We start from the raw sequence: 24,999 nt of genomic DNA, 5'->3' as shown, positions 1-24,999 counted from the left end.
ACTTGCATGCGAATTCAGTATAACAAGTACAAAATGAATAGAAAAAATAGCGAGTATCACGGCGTAGATTTTTTTTCTCCAACCTGCGTTCAAGTCCATGGATCATGAAAGGATGAATAAATTGCAAATCTCTGGAGAAAATTTTTGATGGGTTTCGCAGCACGTGAATTACCGTTTGTCACGCCAACGAAAAGAAGCTTGGCTCACTTTGATATTCGTGACTTGCCTCTTACATCTTCACCCTCGCCAACAAACACTCGACGAGTGCTTATCTACGTTCAGGAATATAAAAACAAGAAAATGTCAGTCGGCGAAAATTTTCTTTTCATGATTCACGTGCTCGATCCGTGTTTAGAATAAATTCGGGCATAGCGACAACGGAAAAAAAAAATCGTAACATTCTGAAACGAATAGGAAATGAAACGGCAGGAGAAAAAAGATGCACTGATCCGTTCTTTTTCAATCCCTATTTTTCTCCATCCATCTATGCAGTCTTCCTTGTTTTCTCAGCGCAATTTCCTCCATCAGCCAAGGCGGATGCCTGGCGATTAAAAAGTCGTTTGAACACCGAGAAATCCGAACACACGCTGTGACGAGGCGAAAGGGGTGGAAAAAGGGTGAAATAAAGTACGCGGATGGCGAAGGCAGAGAGCTGCATAAGCCCGGAATCCGTAAAGAATTCCAGCTATCTAGTATAGTTCTTAGGTCTGAATTCTTCCCCTTTACCGGAACAGTGGGAAATTAATATATCGTTAAGGAAAATGGTCCTGAAGGTTCGCGGGGAAAAATAGGGGATGAAAAATCGAAACCATAGAACGAAATTCGCGAGTGGTTAATTCGCGAATAATCTTACTCCGGCAGCCAAACCTCGTCGCAACTGACTCGCGCAGTCCTGCAGCAGTGTATGATATTAAAACTTGTGCAATTTGGAAAGCCATGAAGTTCCCTCTCTCTCTTTCTCTTTCTCTTTCCTTCCACCACCCTCCACCCCGCGGGGTTTATCAGCGTCCCAGACCGACTCGTTTGCCGCTCGCAACATCCCGTACTGAGAATATTCTACATCTAAACTATCTCTCTATGCATCCTCCGGGGTAATCTCAATTTTCGAACTTCACTATACCACGCGCAGTTTCGCTGCCACGCCGTGCAATGCAGTTATACCGTGACGGTGTGAGGAAAGTGAAAATCGAACTGCGCATGCGCCAAGTTTTTCGTCCGCTCAGACAGGCTGGCCAATTTCGCCTAGTTACGTCCCAGAGCTAACTTCACCGTTGATGCGGTCAAGCGTTTCGAGGTTATGTTGGCTCAAACGCAGACCCGTCACGTTTTACCCGTCTCAAATTCCCACCGCAACATAACCTCGAGATTGTTGCGAATTTTCATTTCTAGTTTCTTCCCGCTGTTGATTCGGTCAACCTGACTAAGCAGACGAAAAACTCGCCAGAATCAATTCAATCTACGTACGAAATCGCAGAATTTGTCGCGTGCGAATTTCGGTGTTCAGAGTCTTGAAACTCTCGGAGTATAACCGCATTGAATCTCGACGGAATCTTTCACCGAAAACTGCAATCGTCTAACCCACCGTCGATGTTTTGCCACCCGTTCATAGAACATCGAGTCTTGCGGGGAAAAATTTTAAACCTAATTTCTAACTTCTCGCCCGCGGGGACCAGTGATCCGTGGGATACGGTTAAAGGGTGATCGAACACGCGGAGGAAACGCGATAGGAAAAGAAGAAGACGTGCCGTGGAGTGAGGAGGGGGGGCGAGGGGGAAAGATTAATTAATGAGTTAATTAATCCTCTCGAGAGGGGAAGGCGGCTTATACATTGTACATATATACACGTACACACACACACACACACACACACACACACATATATATATATTCGTATTATATCACCGACCTGCAGGGGATATATTTTTATATTATATAAAGGATACCTTATACTTGAAGTGTCTTTGCGGCGGGTTGGAATCCTTTGATAAAGCAGCCTTCTTATCGCGCGCGCATGCCTCCCGAGTGTGTGTGTGTGTGTGTGTGTGGGGGGGGGAATACCTGAACCGTAATATAGCGCTTTACTAGTCTTTTGACATATAATCAGGCAAAAGACGACGAGTACCTAATGCGACACGTACTAGGCTCTTGTACGGCTCAAGGAAGTCAAAGCAAAAGCGTGCGGCCCTCGTCAAGTACAAACCACATCGTTAATCGGGGGAGACCTTTCAAATTCCGCCCTCCAGGAATGTTATACCGCGACGAAGAACCCCGTCATCCCTTCTACGTAGCGTAGACCAGCTTCAGGTTCGACATCGTCCACTTTTATGCTCCTTCTTATCCCTCGTACTCTCGCATAATTTTAAGGGGATCATCACAGTGTGACGGGTCAAAAAGTAACTGATTTTCGCAATTTTTGTTTCGATGGTCGAAATACGCCGATCGGACTTTTTTTAAAGATAAATAACGGCGTGAAGAATGTTGTGTCCAAATTTGAGATGAATAGCTTGAAAACTCTTCCTTTGAGGTTTACAGTCTTTCGATCATAAAAAAAAAAAAAAAAAAACTTTTCAGGGGGTGCAAGGATGGAAAATCGCAAAATATTTTTTTCCGAAACATCCCAGTCTCTTATCTTATATCTCTTATATGTAGAATGTAGAATAGAACTTAACCTCAAGATTTAATGCACAAAAAAATCTCGAATACAGATCTTCACAGAGAAAAAATATCATAGGTTTTTTCGTCAAAGTGTTTCGACTCTTACGTATAGGTGTGGTTCGTCTTGAGGATCTCTGCTTAATAAAAACATCTATAACAATCAAATATTATTATTTTTTTTTTACACACCACTCAGTGATACGGATCACGAAAAAAAAAAATGAAATTAGAGAACACTTCGAATCCACTGCTTCACATCTCACAGTTACGATCTATGTATATATTAATGTGGTCCTTATTCAGGGTGTTGACGAATTTTTGCCAGACCATCCCCCAAATCGACGTCAAATAATTCGAAAACAATCGCCTAATTTTTTCAGATTTTTACATCGAATCTAAGACAGTCCGCATTGTGATCGAAGATTCTTACGGAAATTAACATGGGTGAAATTTTTTTTTCTCAGTATACATTTTATTGCAAGAGTAATAATATTCCAAGTAATCTGTAACCGCGAGGTTTTGGTGAGAATTAGTGCTACTATCTGGGAAAAAATACACATCATCGTACCAGGCAGTCCAGACGAATTGCACAACCTTGAAACCTGACTTTTTTTTTTCATTTAGAGGAAGTGCAATTCGTCTATATTGCCTCGTACGATGATGTGTATTTTTTTTTTTTTTTCACACAGTATCACTAACGCCGACTAAAAACTCGTAGTTACAGATTTTTTGGAACATTATTACTTTCACGATAAAACATATACTGCGAAAAAAAGTTTTTCTCACGTCACTCCCATAAGAAACTTCGATCACAATGCGGGTTTGCTGTGAAAATCTGAAAAAATTTGCCGACTCTTTTTAAATGATTCGATATTGATTTCAGTGATGTGACGGTGTAAAAATTCGTCAACACCCTAAACAAGGACCACCCTAATATATATATATATATATATATATATATAAAAAAATATGTATATATATTTGTACCTGGAGCAAGAGCGTGAAAAAAAAAAATAAAAAAAAAGTAAAAGGGAACACTTGTAAAAATGTACAACCTCAGCACGTGCCTTTTCGGTTATAAACGTGACGATGGAATGATCGAAGAAAGGACGACTTTGGTCGGCCCTGAGGCAGAAACGCGAGTCCTGTTCCTGGCTTTGGTCCTTCCGTCGTCGGCGCCTCCGACGGGGCAGCGATTTCTCCTCGTGCCGGTTCCTCGTACGCCTGCGCTTGCGGGTCAACGTCGTCGCGAAGCCCAGGGCTTAGGGTGAGAGCGGGCTGCAACGGGGTGAAGGGAGGGAGGGAGGGAGGTTGATGCAGACCACGGTGTTCAGTTTAGTCGCGTCGTCGCGATCCTGCGGCGATCCTCCGACGCCTCCTCGCATCTGGATTTCCGTGTTGTTCGGAGTTTTTGAAAAAAGCTTCTTCGAAAGGGTTGATATTTTGGGCGCGTGTTTGAAGCTTGAAAAAAGAAAAAAAAAAACCAAAAAAGGTCTGTGAAAAATTTGGAAGTATTGTTTCGTTGACGATTTTTTTTTTTCTCTTTTTTTTTTCTCTTTATACGCGGAACGACGAGGAAATTGTTTTAACGTCGAACACTAAGGTGAAATTTTTGTGATGTGTTTGATTTGGTTTTTGATTTTTTAATCTATCGTAGGGTGAACTCTCGACCTTCGTGAGGTGGTAATTAATCCTCGGATGGATTATGGAAACCGGTAACAAACTGTTTGTGTTTCGTTTAATCGTGGACGTTTGTAGATACGCGGAACGAATTTGTATATTCAAATTGTTTCAATTTGTATTTAGCGCGTATTCAGACGGGTCTGTGACGGTAATTGATTGCCGATTGTGAAGAATTTATCGTCGGTAGATGTTTCGAATTTCAACAAAGCGTTGTTTCGAGTTCGGATAATTGGTACGGTATTAAAAACGTGAAACGAATACGTGGATTGATTGATTGATTGATTGATGTTCGAAGAAACTAGCGAATTAGCTGATAAATCTACGAATAAAAAGGAAAAAGTTTAAAGATTCGATCTTACGACTGAACTTTGTACGAATAATGTTTAACGTTTTGTAAAACCTGAACGATTTTTCACACCCTTTGTATAATGAAAAATTTTTACACTACCGGTATATAAATCGATTGTGCGTTGTTCATTAATCATCGAATCGTCGCATATACCGAAATGAGTAATAAAATAGTTCTTCAAGCTTACTAAACACGTGACGATGTTATTTCAACACAATTAATTTATAATTGAAAATTTGAAATCAGTGACGAGTGAATATATAGTCGATATTTGTAACGATGAAAAATCGTCTTCGACGGTACGAAAAAAACAAACGAATGAATATGGGATTTGAGGTGAGATGAATAAATTTAATCTCACTATTACCATCGTATCGCTTATCTTATCTGCTACTATTTCCGCCGCCATAGTCGTGATATCACTGTCTTCGATTGATCAATAATTCATCCGAGCTATGCCCGATAACCGTTGACACTGATTGAGATACCTGCGACGATCGTGAATACACAAATAATACCGAATTGTTGAGAAGTTGGAATTTCGAATAAAAATTGTCGGTGAATATTCTGTCGATCGGAAAGAGAAAAAATAAATAAATGAATAAATAAATAAAAAATAAGGACGATGGTTTCTAATTTTAATAACGACAGACGACTGTTGAAAATTTTCACGACACTTGCGTGGGGAAAACTCGTTTGTGTGTAAATCAAATTGAAAACTCGTTTGTCGAGACGGCGAGTGTTCGAAGAAGGCTCTCCGCGATTATCAAACTTCCATAATTCATTCGAATGAACTTCCTAATTGCATGCACATTTTTCTTATTTTCTTTCTTTATTTATATTTTAATTTTTTTGGTCGTCAATATTTTTTTGTTTCATCTCTTTTCTCGTACGCGACGACTTTGTAATATCCCGTTTGTTCTTCGATCGATGAAATTGTGATTATCGACGTATCTGTACACGATATGAGAATAATTTCTTCTTGTTTTTTTTTTTTCTCAATCGTACAATATTTGACGGGTATCACAGACGAGGTTTTTTCCATTCTGGACAAAATCTTATTGCACGCGGAAGTGAAATTGACGGATGATCGGAAAAGGGGGATTAGTTAGTGACAGATTTTTGGGGGTGGGTGAAAATTGACGGTGCGGTAGAAACTGGGGGTGAAAAAATTGGGGGCGAGTCGTCGTGGCTGCTGCTGCTGCTTATAAAATAAACCGACCCGATAATGAAAGAATAACGAATCCAGATGGCTCGTCATAATTCTTAATAACCTCGGGCGCGAAAGGAAGTCGGTGTTACCATCTTCGTCAGCAGCGAAGCAAAAGCCTCGGAGTCTCTTCGAGCCGAGGCTGCTTATACCGCTTATGCTACTGCAAGAATGACCCCGAAAGCGAAATGGGGATGATATTACGAGAAATATGAGTTTCATTAGCGCGGAGGAACTTTTCTCCTCTCTTTTCTTCATCTCCATCCTGCCACTTTCCCCTACCACCGGTTTATCCATTTTTCTTTCTCACTTCTTCGTCTTCTTCTTCTTGTGCTCGGGTTTTTTTCATCTTTTTGTTTTTTTTTTCTTTTTTATCACCGCGTTGTTCTTTTTCCCGATCGCATCTCACTTCCGTATGTACGGGCCATTCCGTACGAACGTGATCAACGTCTGACTCTCGACATTGCTCATTTTGCTTGAAAAAAAATTTCTGCGATTCTACCAACTCTTGAAACGGTACACCGAATTTTTTCAGATTTTTTATCAAACTGCTCAACTGTTTGTCAATATTCAAAGTGACTTTGAGAAGAAACTTTTTTTCAAGTCCTCAAATACACGTTTAGAAACTGTATTTTATATTCCAAACAATTCAAGGCCGGATTTTTTCTGCACTGTCAATTTTTCTGGATAACTAAAACGTTGTTTCAATAGTTTCGCAAGTTCCCGATAAATTCTCAAAACTTGTATTTTTCATTTAGAATATTTCTAGACCTGTTCCATCAGGGAGCGATTTTTGACTATTTTTTTGGCGCGTGCAACTGTTTTTTTTTTTTATCAATTTCATAACGAAACCGGTCTAAAAATGTTCTGAGTGAAAAAATAGAAGTTTTTAGAATTTTTTTTTTCAATTTTCAAACCGTTTAAACAATGTTCTGGTTTGTGGAAAAAAAATAAGTGTTCCAATTGTAGGACAAAAATGTTTAAAAAATCAGCCAATCATTGGTCTGTTTTTGAAATTTTTGAAAAAGAATATAAAGTTTACAGAGAAGTTTTTGAAAATTGTGAAAACAGGTCTTGCCTTCAAAATCACTCTCAATATTTATAAATAATTAACCAGTTGAATAAAAAAAGTGAAAAAATTCAGGCCACTGTTTTGGAGTTGGAACGATTGCGGGAAATTTCTTTGAACAAAATGAAAAATAGCGAGTGTCATAAACGTAGCTTAGGTTCGCACAAAGTGAAAACAAAAATTGCAAAACAACGTTCAGAGAATATATTTCAACGTTCAAACAGATCGGGTCGTATTGTAAATATAAACGCATATAATTGTAATTCTTTCCTCGATCAATTCGTAATTATATCCTAAAATCATCATTTTGGTTTCCCGTGGTTACAGAATATGAATTACAACCATACGTAAATACGGTACGTAGGTGGAAATTCGTCTGTAACTCGAGTTCTAATTAAACCGTATTCAGATTTCGCGTGTAGGCGGGCAGACAGGTCTTATCACTATTCGTGAGGTATACGGATGTAGTAATAATAATATCCCGTGCACGTTGCTCACCATGTTCAAATACTACGCATGCATTTCCTACACGTTACACAAACTCGCTCGTACATACGTATACGTATAACGTATCAGTGCACGATCACGTGTCTCGCAATATATTTTAGGTAGGGCAACGACAAGCCGTTCCTACAGACACGATACAGCTAGAAAATATACAGCTATATGTGTAAACGTGGGTGGTCGCGATGTAGAAGTGGAGGGTGAAATTTGCGACAATCTTGCTTCCGTATCGGGTAATAATTCCCAGTTATGTATGTATATATATATGTACCGGGACAGTCTCTTGAAACTTGAAAATCAACCGCGCATGCGCCAAATAATTGAATCTCATTGGTATTTTCGTCTTGCGATGCAGGCGTGCCAACCTACGCAAAATGTGTACGTTTGAATTTTCAAAGAGCGCAAGCATTAAATTACGACCGTTCTTTGAAGAATCAACTTTCCGATCCAATAACAAACGCTTTCCAAACCTTTCCGAGTCTCTATCTCAGTTGTTTGAGATTCTAACCTCGAAAATTCGTATCAACTACAACGCCGCGCCGGCAGAGACAGAGTTTGACAGCTGAAACTCGGGATGGTCAGCCTGCCGATAAAACTCGCGCATGCGCAGTTGATTTTTAACATTCCAGAGATTATTACGGTACATATCGTTCCGTGTTGTAAACATTTGGCGGGAATCTCCGTTCGACGAAAAACAAAGCATCGATGTGAAGAGGAAAGAAATAAAAATACCCCAGAATGTCTGATGATGATAACGAAATCACGAATATCTGGGTATACGTAACAGAAATGAATGTTATGTGGTGACGAATGAAGAATAATCGTCAAGTTGGACGAGTAAAGTGGAAAAGAGAGGAGAAATTTTTCTTTTTTTTTTTCAAACTTAATAAACGTGAAGGAGAGAAAAATGTCGAGGAATTAATTTGCACAGTTAATCAGAGAAGGTATACGGAAAACGGGATGGTGACATAACTCGCACCGTGCGATATTAATTATATTGTCAGCCTCAGGTGACATTTTTTTTTTTTACAATGAAGAAAAAACAAAAGCGAGAAAGTAGAACGTAGAAAAAAAAATATTCACTTCAAAACACATCCACCAGTGATTGGTCTGATTATTTTATAGAGAACGGAAATCATTAGTCACACATTTTGTAATGTTATTATCTCGTCTGGGTATCTGTTGTGAAAAATTTATAATCGTTTTGATTTTGACAATTATACCGATATAACACGGAATTATTAGACAGTTGTTAAATCTGGTAATAAAATCAGCGTCGATTGATATGTGTACGTATATAATATATGGGTGATTCCATGCGAATCCGACCAACGTTTGACCCTCGCTATTTTAGATTTCGTTCAAAATTTTTTCTGCAATTGTCTATTATGGATCGATCTTTGCATATTTTTGTTGGCATATTCAGTTTTATTTATCAGCTTTATACCGAAACTGGTATAAAAATGTTCCGAGTGAAAAATCAAAATTTTGATTTTGATAATATTGTTGTTCAAAAAAATGACAAGAGCTGGAGAAAAAAAAAAAAAAAAATGGAAACAAACGGGCCCATCATGGGTCCGGTCTTGAAATGTTTGTAAAATGAAATATAGTTTTTGAGAAGTTTAAAATAGATTCTTTTCAGAATAACTTTCGATACTTGTAAATAATTAACCGGTTGAATAAAAAAAAATCTGCAAAGAATTCAGGGTCATGTATCAAAGTCGGGACAATTGCAGAAAATTATTTAAACAAAATCAGATACAGTTAGGTTTGGGTTCGCATGGAATTCCCCATATATATGTAATACATGCATGTTTGTAACGTTGCGCATGAAAGACTCGACGAAGCAACAAGTATCCTGTAGGTAGATACATGTATTCTACATTGTACACAGATATATTATACATAAATATATTGTTGCGGCTAAGCGGTTGAAAAAGTCTCGATTAGCCGGTATGAAAATACATATTGATATTCGGTAACGTGATTCGATCAAAATTACGAATCCCTGTTTCTACCTTCATCGACGTGATATTCGAGGACTCGGACGATTTATCTTCATTTTCGCTTCGCGGTGCCGGGATGATAAAAAAAAAAACGTTCACGGTGATTGAAATTCGAAATATCGAACAGCGAGAAGGTTGATTTTCACCCTGGGAGGGTGGAAAAAGAAAGAAAAAGAGAAAGAAAGAAAGAAAAAAAAAAAAAAAAGTAATAAGGAAAACGTGGCAACAACGAGAAGAAGACCGTGTGCAAAAATGCGTTCGCGAAAAAACTGTGAGAGGTAAAAGGGTGCGGAATTTGATGGAATTCGATGGAAATCCGACAGCGTGAGTCGGGTTACTACGAGGGTAGTACGAAATAAGTTTGAAATAATAAAAGAATCTACAAGGGGTGGAATGGAGGGGGTGGAAAACTGTAGGCAGTAAAAGAGACGAAAAATACGAGCCTGAGACGGTATCTCCTGATAGAATTTTGTATTATATTGATGTTCGAGGAATATTTGATTCTCTGATTACTGCAGCGTGTGTATATAATACATACATATATATATATATATATATATATATATACATATACATATTACAGATATACGCGTAGCATGTGCGGAAAGATAGCCGAACGAATCAAAGTTCAGTTTCTGTTTGCTCCCCCTGTTATTTTTTTCCCTCTTTTTCGTTGTCTGCTTTTTTTTTTTTTTTTTTTCACTCTCTTTATTCCTCATTCTCGGTCTTTCTTCTCCCCTCCGCTGGTCGGCCAGGGAATGATTGATGTCTGTACATATTTAATGCACTCTAACGGAGGCATCCCTTACAGGCTTCGTATTCCTCATACTCCATCGGTTTACGGATTTATACATCGGGGGGCTCAGAGACAGAACGAAACGATGCTATCGAACTTGCCACGTAATTCCCCTACCCCGTAAGAAATTTTGCCACCTCCCCCCCCCCCCCCCCCCCACCCTCACCTCGTCCAAAGGTCGTCGACGTCCCGTATTTACTTTATTTCTTTTCTTTTCTCTTTTCTCTGTTTTTTTTTTTTGTCGTACGCGAAAATGTTCTCGTTTTGCACACCTGACCAATTGTTTTACGAATTTTTCTGGACTAATTAATCTTATTTTACTGTTACCTATTCTTTTGATATTCTTGCTCATATTCTTACCTCGTTACTCGTTTGCTTGTTTATTGATTATTTTTTAACTTGTCAATACTTTTTCTTATTTATTGTTGTGTCTTTGTTTTTTCCCCATTTTTTGTTCCATTTACCTATTTCTGTTTCTACTGTCTATCTATTTATCGTCTATCTATGTATCCGTCTGTCCGTCTTTTTTCGCGAATAATCCGTCTCCTCGATAGACCGTTGTCTTCTTTTCGTCTAATATTTTTATTAAAAAAAAGTCGAGGACCACTAGAAACAAACGAATGCAAAATCTTTCCAGTTCTGAATCAACGAGAGCTGCGTCCGTCATTTCATAAATCATGAAAATACGTTGATCCGTTCTCTAGATACCATTTGATTTGTTTTTTTTTTTTTTCGAATTTTGCTATTCGGAAATATTAATCAAAAAAATTAGCCGACCGATGAGAACCAAAAATCGATCAATTCCAAAGAATTGAGGAGAACCGCCTTAATTGAGACAAAAATTTTATTCCTTTTCTGATGTCGTTATTCAAATATTTCAAAAACGATCCAACGAATGAAAAGTCGAAACGCGATCACTTGTAAGCGAATGAAAGTTCATCGATTGAGACCAAAAACATCTGAGAATCCGTTCATTCGTTGACGAAATATCGTTTGAAAATGGTTGGAGGTGATTCTGTATTTTAAAAAATGTACATTTATTGAAAACTGAAGAAATTTCCTCGGAATATTTGTCATGTTATGAGAAACGCAAGTTTTCGACGAATCGATCTACAAGCGATTCGTTTAAAGTTGAGGCAGAAGCTTGACCGTTTCGTTTGGCAAAAAAAAAAAAAAAAAAAATGTTGGACAGATTCCTGTCGGCCTTTATTTTGACCCCTGGATAACGGGAAGAAGAGTTCCGCTATCTAAGACTCGCATCGATCATTCGCAAACGGTGGAACGGTGAAACGCGCGTCCTTTTATCAGGATATTGTGTTCCACCTGTAACCCGCAGCGTACCGTCCGACCATACTCGCACTATCTTCCACATAGGCAGATAGTGCCGGAGCGATCAATCGGCGGGGTTGTAAAAGAAGAATAAGAAAAAGGAGGAAATCGATAGGGCATGAATCGCGGCGAGGAGAAGATAGGGGCAGAGAAACGAGGGGTTGGTAACCATCCTTGAGGGTGGGTGGTAACAGAGAGAGCTTCAACTACCACGTAACTCGAGACATTAAGAGCCATGACACGGGAAGCCAAACCCAATGAACATTTCTCAACCCCCCCACCCTCTCTTCTTCTTCAACTTGGTGTACTTCTATTATGGTTTGCGAGAGGTGAATGGCGAATAGTTGAGGGTGGTGGTTGGGGGAATATAGGGGTTTGGATTGATCGAATGCTTTTACTCTCTTCATCTGCTTCGTTCGACGATCCGACCGAGTTGATGGACATTTTTTGGTCCGTTTGTTCGATTTTTTTTCGTTTCAATATCGCGGTCATGTCTCTGATCGTTAGGTACGATTTGTTCATCGTAACCACGAGTGATTTCTATACCTATAATAAACGACCGAAGTGACGTCTTACACGTAACAAGTATCCCGGATGTGTCATAGATGAATACTTGTGGTATATGGTATTACATCGATTCTTGGATATATCCTGCCCTTTCAACACAGTGGCGAATTTTTTCGTAGGTACCGGAAACGTTTCCTTCGTGCTTTTAGAACGCCTTTTTGTTCTGTTCGTTTCGATTGATATGTTCAAATTATTCGGCGAGTCGGTACGAATGAATGAATGCGATCTAATAAATGAACAAACGAATGAATGGATAAAAGGACGAACGAATGATTGGATGAATGAATGTATGAATGAATGAGTGAATCAGTGAGTGAGTGAATGAATTAATGAAAGAATGAACAAATGAACAAGCGAGCCTTCAATGAACGAACGAACGAGGGAATGAATCAATGAATGAATGAATGAATGGTGGCTGAGCGAATGAACGAATTGTCAATCAAACGAACTTGATGCGATGCGCTTAAAAATATATCTAATCAATAAAATTCACCAAAATTAATTTCAACCGACAATACAAACGAAACAGTGAACTTTAGCTGTAAACGAAAAATATTGAGCGATAAATGATCGAACGAACCACCAAGTTACAAATAAAGCAATCGAGCTGAAACGCGATTGGACAAAAAAACAAAAACCAAAACGAACGGTCGAATGAAAAGCTCGCCAATAAACCGCGAATCGAAGACGAACAAGACGTCGAATAGCCACGGCAGAACAGGCGAGCTCAGATACGTTGAGGAAGGGTGAAAACGGGTAAGGCTCATCCTCGTTTTCCGTCGTGCACAGCTGTGCCGACGGAAGCGAAGGCTGAGGGTTCTCACCGGGTTGCGGAGGTTCGTCCGCTGGGCTTTCAGCCGTGACGTACTTCCGGAAGCAATACCTTACGCCAACCGAGGCCATTCCAAGCTCGCGGGACGCTGACCGGATACGATAGCGTGGAATGACCTGCGCATATAGAGCTATATAAGCGATTTCATGACACCGAATCAATTCCGCGGAGCCAAGTGCGTCTGCACACAAGCTCGTTGACCTTGTCGAAAAGATTTTCCACGATTTGTTTCCGTTTCCAGCGGCTCCGAACCCCTCGGCAAATATCTTTCCCTACGTCGAGAACCGTGGATCACTCGCTGTATGTGTATCTCCTCAATACGAACCGTCAAAATTGTGTTTACACACCAAGGGCCTCAAGACTCGAGTGTGAAATTCTGTTGGTGCTGATCGAAAAAATACTTGGTCTTTTTTTTTTTTTTTTGATTCTATTTCGGTTGGTAGTTTTCGATTCTAGGGATTTTCGGACGGTTCTTAGACAAAATCAACCGTCTAAAAAATGTATCTTCTACAAGTGACCGATTTTATAGAAAGTCTTGAATACGTTATTTACCGACGAAATTTCAGAGTCTACTGACGGATTTATGAGGGTAAAAGAACTCAAAGGTTGGAATTTTTTTTACACGCTATCTGGCAGCACACTCGCTTCCGAAGAGCCTTGATTGAAAACAATTTTCATGTCCGTCAGCAAGTTGGATTCCCAAGAAAAATGAGACCGATATGTCAGAAGTGACGATGATTCTAAATATCATGAAAACCCATTGGATTGACGGATATTTTAAAGAAATATACAATTTCTAAGGGCAGAGTTGAGGTTATGTTTCGGAACTTCGCGGCAATCGATGAACGGAATTGAATGGAGTTGAAACCACTCTTTAGCAAATAATTTTATAAACTAGAATTACAATGTACTTGTCTTTCATCAACGTGGTTGAGAAAAAGTGAAAAGATAGAAAAAGAACGCGATGAATAAATAATTCAAGTTCCGCTCTGACGACTGGCCGCGACGTCTGCTTACTTTCACTCTCTTTCTCCGTTTCATTTACACCCACTTGACGAAGTTTTCAATGGAGAAAAGGAAGAGAAAGAAAAAAGCGAAACACAAAACAAAAAAAAAAAAAGAGAAGGAAGTGAGAAAGAAACTGACGAATTAAAAAGTTCTTAAATTACTCGAGGCGCGAGCTGCAGCTGTTTGTTACTCCTTGACGCTAATTGTATAAGATTAATCGTATAACTCGCCTAGGTATCTCCGCCCTTTGCCCATAACGTTGCGAGTTGAGCCGGTGGCGCAGGGTCGGAAATTTTCTCCGGCTATAATACTGACAATGAGTAAGGTTCATCCCTCATCGCTTACAACCCCTTCGTCCCTTTGTTTCGCTAGGGGACTGGAACCCGGTCAAAACGCCAGCTTATCCCCGGTACATTACCGTGCCTGCTGCACGATAGCGACAACCGACTCACATCATAATAGGGAATAAAGATTTATTTCCCCACACTCGGAAAACGTTCGCATTATGATCTCTGAGTTGAGTCGAAGCCGGGTTCACTGGGGACTGAAAAACACGCGCATCGAGTTCTTTGTCGAGGCTATACGTGCTCCTTGGATTCAGGATTTTCGGAAAAAAGTACAGTGATTTCAGTGAAACTGTACGGAATTCAATATCGACGAATCTGCGATGCTTTGTGCCAAGTAGTTGCATCGATAACGATGTCTCAACCATACTTTTAGAGTTTTTCTTCCCTTGGGAGGTAAATTGGACTATAGGATTTCAAGTGTAGTTATTTCGTTGAAACTGTACGAAATTCAATATCGACGAATCTGCGAAGCTTTACGCCGTTTAGTTTCACCGGAAACGATAATTTCAACCGTATTCTTCGAGTTTTTTTTTCCCTTGGGAGGTAAATTTGACAACAGGATTTTGGGAGAGAAGTGTAGTGACTTCGTTGAAACCGCACGGAATTCAATATCGACGAATCTGCGAAGCTTTACGCCGTTTAGTTTCACCGGAAACGATAATTTCAACCGTATTCTTCGAGTTTTTTTTTCCCTTGGGAGGTAAATTTGACAACAGGATTTTGGGAGAGAAGTGTAGTGACTTCGTTGAAACCGCACGGAATTCAATATCGACGAATCTGCGAAGCTTTACGCCGTTTAGTTTCACCGGAAACGATAATTTCAACCGTATTCTTCGAGTTTTTTTTTCCCTTGGGAGGTAAATTTGACAACAGGATTTCCGGAGAGAAGTGTAGTGACTTTGTTGAAACCGTACAGAATTCAATATAAAGAATTCTGGGATGCTTTATGCCGTTTAGTTTCACCGAAAACGATATCTCAACCATACTTTTCGAGTATTTCTTCCCTTGTGACGCAAATTTGACAACAACGTGTTAGATGTAACAAGTTGTAGGAACTTATTATACAGACGCTCTTTGACGTGACGGGTCTCTCTGATGATCCTCGACCGAAAATAACGAGGAATAAGATCGACGAAGTTACGTCGAGTGATGTAAATTGCTACAAAAAGTGAGATGCTGTATCGAATCTCCTCGCCATCTGCAAAAGAGGAAAGGACTCGAGAAACGTATCACCTGAATTGTTCAAAGTCCGGCAATTACGCAATTGCTTTCCTTTTGATCGCTGTAAATTTTTTCATCATTTTCTCTTCTTTTCCTTCTCTCTCTCTCTCTCTCTCTCTCTCTCTCTCTCTCTCTCTCTCTCTTTGCTACGATGTCGAGGACCTTGTAGTCTCTTCGCAACGAGACGTAATGAGGAACTTTGTTCAAGTGTGCGAAGAAACGAAGACGAGATGAAGAAGAAGAAGAAGACGAAGAAGTAGAGAGAGAGAGAGAGAGAGAGAGAGAGAGAGTGAGGCTCCTGTTTACCGTAACTGTGTTGATAAAATATTACACAAACGGTGAAGAATGAGCGAAGAAGGTCGGTGAGAAAGAAGAGAAAAAAGAAAAAAAGGTAACTAATTAGTCAAAGAAAGTTAGCGTCGCGTTTCTCGATCTCCGATGGTGAAAACAATGGGCAGAACGAACGTTTCAAAAAGCTCCGAATAAATTGGGCGCAGCTTTTCGTCGTTCTTTTTTTGTTTTTTTTTTTTTTTTTATATACATTTCAAGAATCGGACCTCTTCGCCCTCGGTGTTTCGGGCTATTGACGGGGGTGTTCGATTGATACTTGCGAACGCGATAAATTTATTAAGGGTCTTCGACTGTGTCGACGGACGTCAAACGAACCTCGGCGGGTTCTTTCGCGCCCGCGAACAGAAGAATCGATTAATCAAATACCAATTACCCTCGCGTTGTACGGTCCTGCGGAGTTGGGGGGGAGGTTATCAAAAACGATCCTGTTGCGGATAAAGCAAAGAATGAGCGAGAATGAAGAATAATAAAAATCCATCCCCCGCTTGAGATCCCTGGAATAGCCTCTTTTTTTCACCTCACCGCTTATTTTTCACGTAAAATGTCAAACCCTGCCGGTGGTTGAAATTCTTTTTTAAACCGACGAGAGAAAAAAAAATATTTCCCCGCGATTATTTGCTTATCGTTATCCGTGACGATCTTGTCTATCGGTTGAATGAAATATGCATAGATTTATCTTTGAATTTTCACCCGGGGCTCGAACGATTAAAGTATTACATAGTCGATTAATTTACCTTGACGTATCAAATACATCGGCAAGCGTATAATATCAGCCATAGATTAAAAGGGATTATTTAACTTCAACGCGACTAATGGATCTGTTTAGCTTTCTACAATTAGGATAAAAAAAAAAAAAACTAAAAAATAATCCTACAGTTCACATTGCATTTATCTTGAAATTGGAAAATGGAACGATGCATATATATATGTATATATATATATATTTCAAAACTGCGGGTAAATATTTTCAGACCTGATGATTCGTTCTTTTTTTTTTTTTAATTGAAATATAAAAGAACAGTAGCTGGGGTTTCAACGAGATTCGAATTTCTTTCTTAAACAAACCTTGCAAAAATAATATACTCGTATGAAATTTGTAAATCTCAGAAGGATAATTATAAAGATAAATGTAAAACAGAACTTACGGGTACTCCAAAATCTGTTTTGTTCATTTCAAATGAGATTTTTGGTGCTGACAGAGCTTTTTCTTTCTTTATTCCATTCATTCCATCTCCGTCATTCTATTCTAACACTTTTACACTCGTACCAATTGCTTTGTCAATTCTCTTCCTTCTCAACTAATCTTACTTTTACTTTCACCTGTTCTTTTTCTATCTTTACGTATTTTTACCCATTTACTTATCCATTTGCGTATTCATTCGCTCTACTCATTTTCCAACTTATCTATTTATTTTCATTACTTTCACCATCGTTATATTCTTGTACACGTACATTGTTGTTTTGTTTCTTTTATTTATTTTCATCATTTAACTCTCTTCTTTTCGCATCTTTTCTAACTTTAGTTTCAATCCTGTTGTTGACTTTATTGTAATTTGTTGCGTACCCGTACAGCCTGATGAGACTTGTCCCAGGGCGAATAAACTCCCCCCCCCCCTCTCTCTCTCTCTCTCTCTCTCTCTCTCTCTCTCTCTCTCTCTTTGGAGATCATTACAACCGTTACGTCAAAAAAGAATTAATAACTCGTTGATCTTCTCGACCATCCGCATCCACATGTACATTATACATACATTATACACCATGGAAAATGTATCTCTGGGTCATCAGTCACGTCGAGCCGCGTGGCAGTGCGGGTCGAACTTTTTCCCATCGTATGTATAATGAAATGGTACACAAGGTAGTCGGAGGTATACAAGGTATATTATAATTCATAAGAGGTGACTCGGGTCACTTGGTCAGGCCGGCTGCGGTACCGCGTAAGTTTCAAGTCGCACGTCATCATCTCGCCTGGATCATCATTATTTAGCATGCGTAACTTCCGGCGTGTAAAGGGTTGCTCCGGGTTTCCGGGTAAACGCGCGAAGGAAATACAACTTTGACAAAGATTTATTATCATTGATACTGCCGGTTATAGGCGTGACACAAGCGTGATGAATCACGCCCTCCCGGATCACCGTCGGCGCGCATCCCCAGGGTTGCCAACCCCCCTAATACGTTTTAATTCATCACGTATAATTTGATTAATCCGCGCCGCCTCCGAGCGATCCACAATCATTTCACCCACCGTATGCACAATGCCGTCTCCCCGATGTCCCAGAATTTTTGGGCCCCCGGTGAGCTTGGGTTTCGGTTTTGACGCTGAGCTACCCCCTCTTTCTCTCTCCTATTCACCATATATACAATATATACGCACACACTCGGACCTTGAATCGTAATCAGTAGTTGTGATTTATTTTAAGGTTTACTCCGTTTTCGTCATATTATCATTTAATTTTTCTCTTTTTTTCTACTCAACTACCTTGCACTGCCAAAGGTTTTTTTTTTTTTTTTTTTCACGGCATAAACTCCTCTCTCTCTCTCTCTCTCTCTCTCTCTCTCTCTCTCTGAGACCATATCAAAAACAAAAATTTTAAGCCTTATACATGTACTACCTGTAGTTTTAGCTGTATGTTTGACATTTTTGGGGTTATATTTACACTGAAAGAAATTTTATTGCAATATTTGGTTTTCCGCATAGGATTTTAGGGACAAACGAGGTACAATGATAAACATTCCTAGAATAATAGGACGTTATATTATTTCTATATGTATCAATATTATCTTGACAAGCAAGAATTACCATATGACCTTTGAAACATTGTTATAAATGTTGTGCATATCGTTATTCACTGTTGTACTTTTCACGACTGTACCGCGATTGTTACTAAAACGCTATATTTTATTGTACATTTGTGTACGGGGAGAAGCAAATATTGCAATAAAATTTCTTTCGGTGTCCTTTTGTACTTTTTTTTTTTTTTATTATTTATTTATTTTTTACTATCTTATTGAAATTTAAAAATTTTTTTTTTCTCGTCAACTACCCTTTCTTTTTACCGTTCAACTTACCTATTTTATTCCTAACTTTATTTATCTTTACTTTTATTCTTGTCTCTATTTCCATTTTTATTTTTATTGATGTATTGTATTTTTTTAGCACTTTTCTTTTTTCTTTTTTTTTGTTTCTTTCTTTTTTTTTTTTTTTCTTTATTTTCCATATTGTGTATTTGTTGCATAGTCCTTAGGGGATCCTAGTGTCCCAGGACTTTTGATAAACCCGTTTCTCTCTCTCTCTCTCTCTCTCTCTCTCCCCCTCTCTCTCTATCATCGATTTCTCATTTGCAACTCGAGAAACAAACCCGTTCGCCACCACCTTCGACCATCCAGACCTACGTGAGCAGTTACGAAGAGAAAATCATCGTCCGAAACTCGCGCTCTTCTCCACCCATCCATCCATCCATCCATCCGTTTCACCTCTTCCCTTCTGTTCTCTCTTTACCACTGCGTGCTGAACTGAGGGGTGACTGATGCGTGCCAACTTTGACTAATGGGGGGAAATACGGTGATTCAGTCACGCTTCGCTCTCTGTTTGATTGTTTTTGCGGTGAGAATTTAGTTTTTTTCAAATTACAATACTGTTTATTGCGTACTAGCAGCCGATCCGTTTCTATATTCGGTGTAACCGAATGAAACTTCTATTTTGATGAAGCAATTTTGCACAGAGTTAGGAATATTTTGAATAAAATTGACGCTGACCAACTTGACCCAACTTAACCTAACCTAACCTAACCTAACCTAATCTTGCCTAACCACTATCTGTACGAATTGGCTAACAAATATCGTTATATTTAAAAAAAAATGTTGATCCGGTTATTATGAAACGTAGACTAAATTCTGGTAAGACGTTGTAGTTATACATTGAAAAAAAAAAAAAAGAAAGAATCAAAATCGGTTCGGTAGTTCAGGAGTTATAAGCGAACATAGGTCGGAAATAGTTTTGAGTTTTGTATGCATGCGTAGAGATGAATTTAAGAGAAGAGATAAGACGAGATTTGAGAAATTATTCTTCCGATCCGACACGCAGTTGTAAAATTCACTCGACCTTTGAGGAGGAAAACCGATATTTACAATAAATAGAAACGATCGATTTAACGTATGCCGTGCGATAAATTGATTGTGTTAATAATTAAATAAAAGTCTCATCGAGAGTTTTATCGAATTAACGTTGATTTGTATGTATAATACACTGAGAATGATAATTCAAACTAAGTTTAGTAAAAAAATCATTTTTCAATCAATTTGTACACAAATTTTTGGTTACCCGACACAATTTTTGTTAATTGATCGAGGTTCTCAAGCCTTCTGGGAAAACTCGATGATTTGTCAAAAATAAAAAAAAATAAAAAATTAGCCAATCAAAGATTGATAAAAACTTGAAACAAAATAATATTGCGGAGTTTTAGTGAACCATATCCGAGATAAATTGTGGTTCGGAATTTAAGAAAATTTATTCTTATTATTTATAGAAAAAAAGAAAATTTAAATATCCTTGAAAGAGAAGAGATCTTACATGATTTGCTATTTTTGTGAATTGCTGAGGATCAGCTAAAACCTCTGTAATAAAAGTTCAACAATAAGAAGCGTTGATTTGTAGACTGGCGGAAAATATTCGCCGCAACGTGAGTTAATATATATATATATATATATATGTATATATATCTGTTATATATATGTATGTTTCCCCATTTGTCATAGTTAACTGATTATACCAGTGGGGTCGGCATCTAGTATTTATATATATATATATATATATATAGGTATATATGAGGCTGGTAAACAATTTCTCGGACCCACGATTCTCGCGTCCTGATTTCCGCGGTGAAATTTGAGGATAGTAAAAGAAGAAAAAGAAGAAACAGGAAAGGTAAAAGATTATAGAGCTGCAGGAGTGAAAATAGAACGGAAGAAGGGTGGCGAGGAATAAGTAAGGAAAGAAGGAAAGAAGGAAGGAAGGAAGGGAGGAAGGAGAATACCACGTCAGCTCAAACAGTTTTCAAACTTTTATGCGGACTTTTCACCTTGTTATTAATTCAAACTCAACACGAGGTAATTCTCTCTCACTTCCTCTCTCGATTTTCCTTCTTTTTTTTTTCTTCTTCTTCTTCTTTTGTAGCATACGTGCATCAAATTTACCACTTTTAAAACTCTCTTTTTAAGACGGCGTCTTACCACGTAACAATATCGTTTCACGATCACACGAATCGCGTTTTATCCCGAGCGTGCGGCTTATTCCTTACATTTTCTTTTTTCTTCTTCTTCTTCTTTTTTTTTTTCTCCTACCTCTGCTGTTTTGTGGGTGTTTCCAACAAATTTCATACTCGTGGCAGGCGGTGAAAATTTTCTCCTATTTATGCCGTCGAGCCACGAAAAGAATCGCCCGCCTATCAAGATCAGAGAGAGATGAAATATCGATCTGCCATAACACCTATGGGAACCAGCTACCGCCCTTCAATTCGCCTTTCGATTTGTATATTACACGCAACGCTGCCGCCCGCAACACGCGAACCAACCTCTCAGCCTCGGCTCTTCGTATTAAGGTCTGAAACGAATCCTAAGGATGTATTAGACGTACAGTCAAGTGAGGATAGGGATGAAGAAAAAAATTTATACTTGAATACGAACCTGTTACGGAAGCTGATCTTTATTACTTGTTTGGGGCAAAAATTTTTCATCGCTCGAGTAACCGTCGTGTCAATATCATTCGAAATGACTTCGTCATCTCCGAGGTGAAACTGAAATTATTAATGTTAAAATAAAATTCTGCATTAGTAATCATCGGTAGTCATGAGAAATCGTCTAGGATTACAGAAATCTTTTGGTAGTCTCAAGGAATCGTGTGAAATCTCAGAACTTATGAGAAATCACACGAAATCTTAGAAATCAATAGAAATCATACGAAATGTTATAAGTCTTGAGTAATCATGAGAAATCGTACGAAATCTCGGAAACGATGAGAAATCGTTTGAAATCTGAGAAATCGCGAGAAATCGTGAGAAATCATGAGCAATCATGAGCAATCACGAGAAATCATGAGAAATCTTAGAAATCGTGAGTAATCATGAGAAATCACACGAAATCTTAGAAATCAATACAAATCATACGAAATGTTATAAATCGTAAGTAATCATGAAAAATCGTACGAAATCTCGGAAACGATGAGAAATCGTTTGAAATCTCAGAAATCGCGAGAAATCATGAGAAATCATGAGCAATCATGAGCAATCATGAGCAATCACGAGAAATCTTAGAAATTGTGAGCAATCACGAGAAATCATGAGAAATCTTAGAAATCGTGAGTAATCATGAGAAATCATACGAAATCTTAGAAATCGTGAGAAACTACCTAATCAATGTAAAATTTATTTCTGAAGTAATCTCTCGTAATCACTATATAAAATCTAAATAATTATGCAATATTATAATCGTCGTGGGAAATTTTTTTTAGTGAAGCACCTCTTAGAAAAATTTGATAAATTGAACTTAATTTTTACCGCATCAGATAAAATTTTTAATCCAAATGACGAAAGTATTCTCGTTTCGAACAAGTCGAGTCGAAAAAAATATCGTAACGAAAAAAGAACCATGTCAAGACTTGAGAAGTGAAATTAAAGACTGTCGGGTTGAATCAAATTGTTCGAATAATATCTTTTTGTTAAATCGGATAAAAATTAGGAATATAGAATTAGGAAATCTTGTATCGTTTCTCAAATTTTCTTTTTTTTCGCTTCAGGCTGATTTAAACGGAAAATAGATTTTCACACCTGTTTATATGAAAACAGGTGTTTTTGACAGGGTAGAATTTTTTTTTTTTTTCTCAGACCAATTACACATTTTTTTGATGAAATTCAGCTCGGCAAAATCCTCGCGAAGCTTTCACCCATTCCGTTTCAACACTTTTCTGTAGAGACTGTACACTCGATACATCCTTAATTTGATTCGCAGAGCTGGTCATACGCACGCCCCGTTTGACATCCGATTTACGAAAGCAGGCACTCGGCTCAGTTCATGCATGAAGCTTAAAAATTGCCGGCATAGATGGCTTGCCGAAAAATACAATTTCTTTTCATCAATTTTCTTTTCTCTCGCGGGAGAAGCGCGCGGCTCCGCCGTACGTTTCTTTCTTGCGTTTTTACCCCGCAATCGTTCCGTCAAAGTCATTTGTTTTTTTTTTTTTTTTTTTTTTTATTATATTCTTATTTTTTCTTAATCTCTTCAATATTCCTTCCCCTTATAACGCTGAGGTATCGAACTGAGGATAAAACCGGAGTAAAAATGAGAGCAAAAAATATACGATATAAGGTAAAAGAATTCGCGCAGAGCCGCGCTTTCGATCGACCGAAGTCGATGGTGAATTTATTCGTTGGTTGGTTTTAAATTTGGTAGGCCTGTCAAGAACGTACGTGACTCTCGTCCGAATACCGGGTTATTGCATATGGACGGACTGAAATGATGGAGGCGATTTAAATCCCGATTTTGAGATGGCAGCCGATCCTCGGTAAGCCAAACCGACTTATTTTGAGAAGAAAAAAAAATTTCGCCCCATTTAATTTCCGCTCTTCAATTCTCCACATATATTCCAATTCTCATTTTGATTCGGAAAATATTTACAGGCGATTCACGTTTACGTGATTAATCGTTTCAGATAGCTGCATTTTTTTTTTCCTTCGTATTTTTTTTTTATTGATTCGTCTTTTCGTTTTGCAGATATTTTTTTGGTTAAAAATTTTTTCAATCATTTTCAACGCACGAAATCTTTTCGGATCGGTATTGTGTACGAGAAAAAATATGAAGGTCTTATTCAACTCGAGGTTTTAGCAATATGTAATATGCAGAAGTAAAAAATTTTTCGATTTTCAAATTCGAGAATTGCCAATCGTTCGATGCAAATTTTGTTATATTATACCTACAGTGCATTTGAGAGGGCTTGGTCAGACGAAAATTGATATTTTGAAATAATTTTATTATAGGATGAATCCACGTTTACTATTTATCAAATTAAGATATTCGTAAACTAGCGGAATTGAAAACGCTGGAATTATAAATGCAAAAGCTTACAAGATATGATCGATGCTTTATTGCGAATAGTCTGAAAATTATTTACCCTTACCGACCGAGCAAACTCACCCTTTTTCTTTTTATATTAAATAAACAAATGAACAAACACGTTTTTAACGATTTTCAGGATATGTGTAACTTTCCTGAATTGTGCTGAAAAAAAAAGCGATGCACCGTCGAAATTTTAACTCTTTCTGTTCACTCGTTCATTCAATACGGGAGGAAAAAGAGCGAATCAGCTCGGTCGGTAAGAGTAAAAGTACTGCGTAACCTTAAAAATCTAATAATTTGAGAAATATTCGTGTTGCCGTTACGTCTCAGCCGGTATCGCGGAGGGAACGCTGCCGCAATTACCGGCTGAGACGTAACGGTACGATTGTCTCGTAATAAAACATAGAATATCGTCGACATTTTGCTGACCAACCTCTTTGATTCAAATTCGCCCGCATGCAGGCGGTTTGCATTGTGCAATTGCAGTTTCCCCGCATATTTCCGATCCGCCATTTCTTGATTCCGGTTATTGGTGGGAAGGAAATAAAGGAATTTGATTCGCGATTCCTACGCGGGTACAAATACACATACATATGTATAATCTGGGGATGCCCCGATCTCTCCGGCAGCTTTTATTCCTCAGGCAAACCCGAACGAAGCAGAAACCTAAACCAAGCGAGTCCGGTATGATCCGGCAGATGCGAGGCTGTCCAATCGTACCAACGGCATCTCATACATTCCCAATTCATTCCCTCCCCCTTTTCTTCTCACTCGTTCTCTTTCTCTTCTCGTTATCCTTCCTCGCCTTCGGTCACCGCCGTTTATTATATATATATGTATATGTATAATACAAGTGTACGAATTTTTTTTTTTTTTTTTCTTTTTTCCTTTTCTCCGCGCCCTCTTCTTTTTTTTCTTCCTCTCTCTCTCTCTCTCTCTCTCTCTCTCTCTTTCTCTTCTTTTTATCTT

The 24,999-nt window shown here is 38.5% G+C and overlaps 1 protein-coding gene across 2 annotated transcripts in view; it reads left to right on the top strand.

Moving 5' to 3' along the window:
* Positions 1-24,999, top strand: part of LOC124219151 (uncharacterized) — a 203,866-nt gene that overhangs the window by 58,981 nt on the left and 119,886 nt on the right. Inside the window, exon 1 of one of the 2 annotated variants that reach the window (XM_069136228.1) lies at positions 4,648-5,023. The exons of the other annotated variant lie outside the window; for it this stretch is intronic. The gene's annotated coding sequence lies outside the window, so the exon portion shown is untranslated. Of the gene's footprint in view, positions 1-4,647; positions 5,024-24,999 lie in introns of those variants that run through there. 2 annotated transcript variants of the gene reach the window in all.

This window comes from Neodiprion pinetum, chromosome 5 (genome assembly GCF_021155775.2).
Source record: "Neodiprion pinetum isolate iyNeoPine1 chromosome 5, iyNeoPine1.2, whole genome shotgun sequence".
Taxonomy (NCBI): domain Eukaryota; kingdom Metazoa; phylum Arthropoda; class Insecta; order Hymenoptera; family Diprionidae; genus Neodiprion; species Neodiprion pinetum.
Note: the sequence above shows the minus strand (reverse complement) of the source record. Positions and strands in the feature narration are given on the sequence as shown.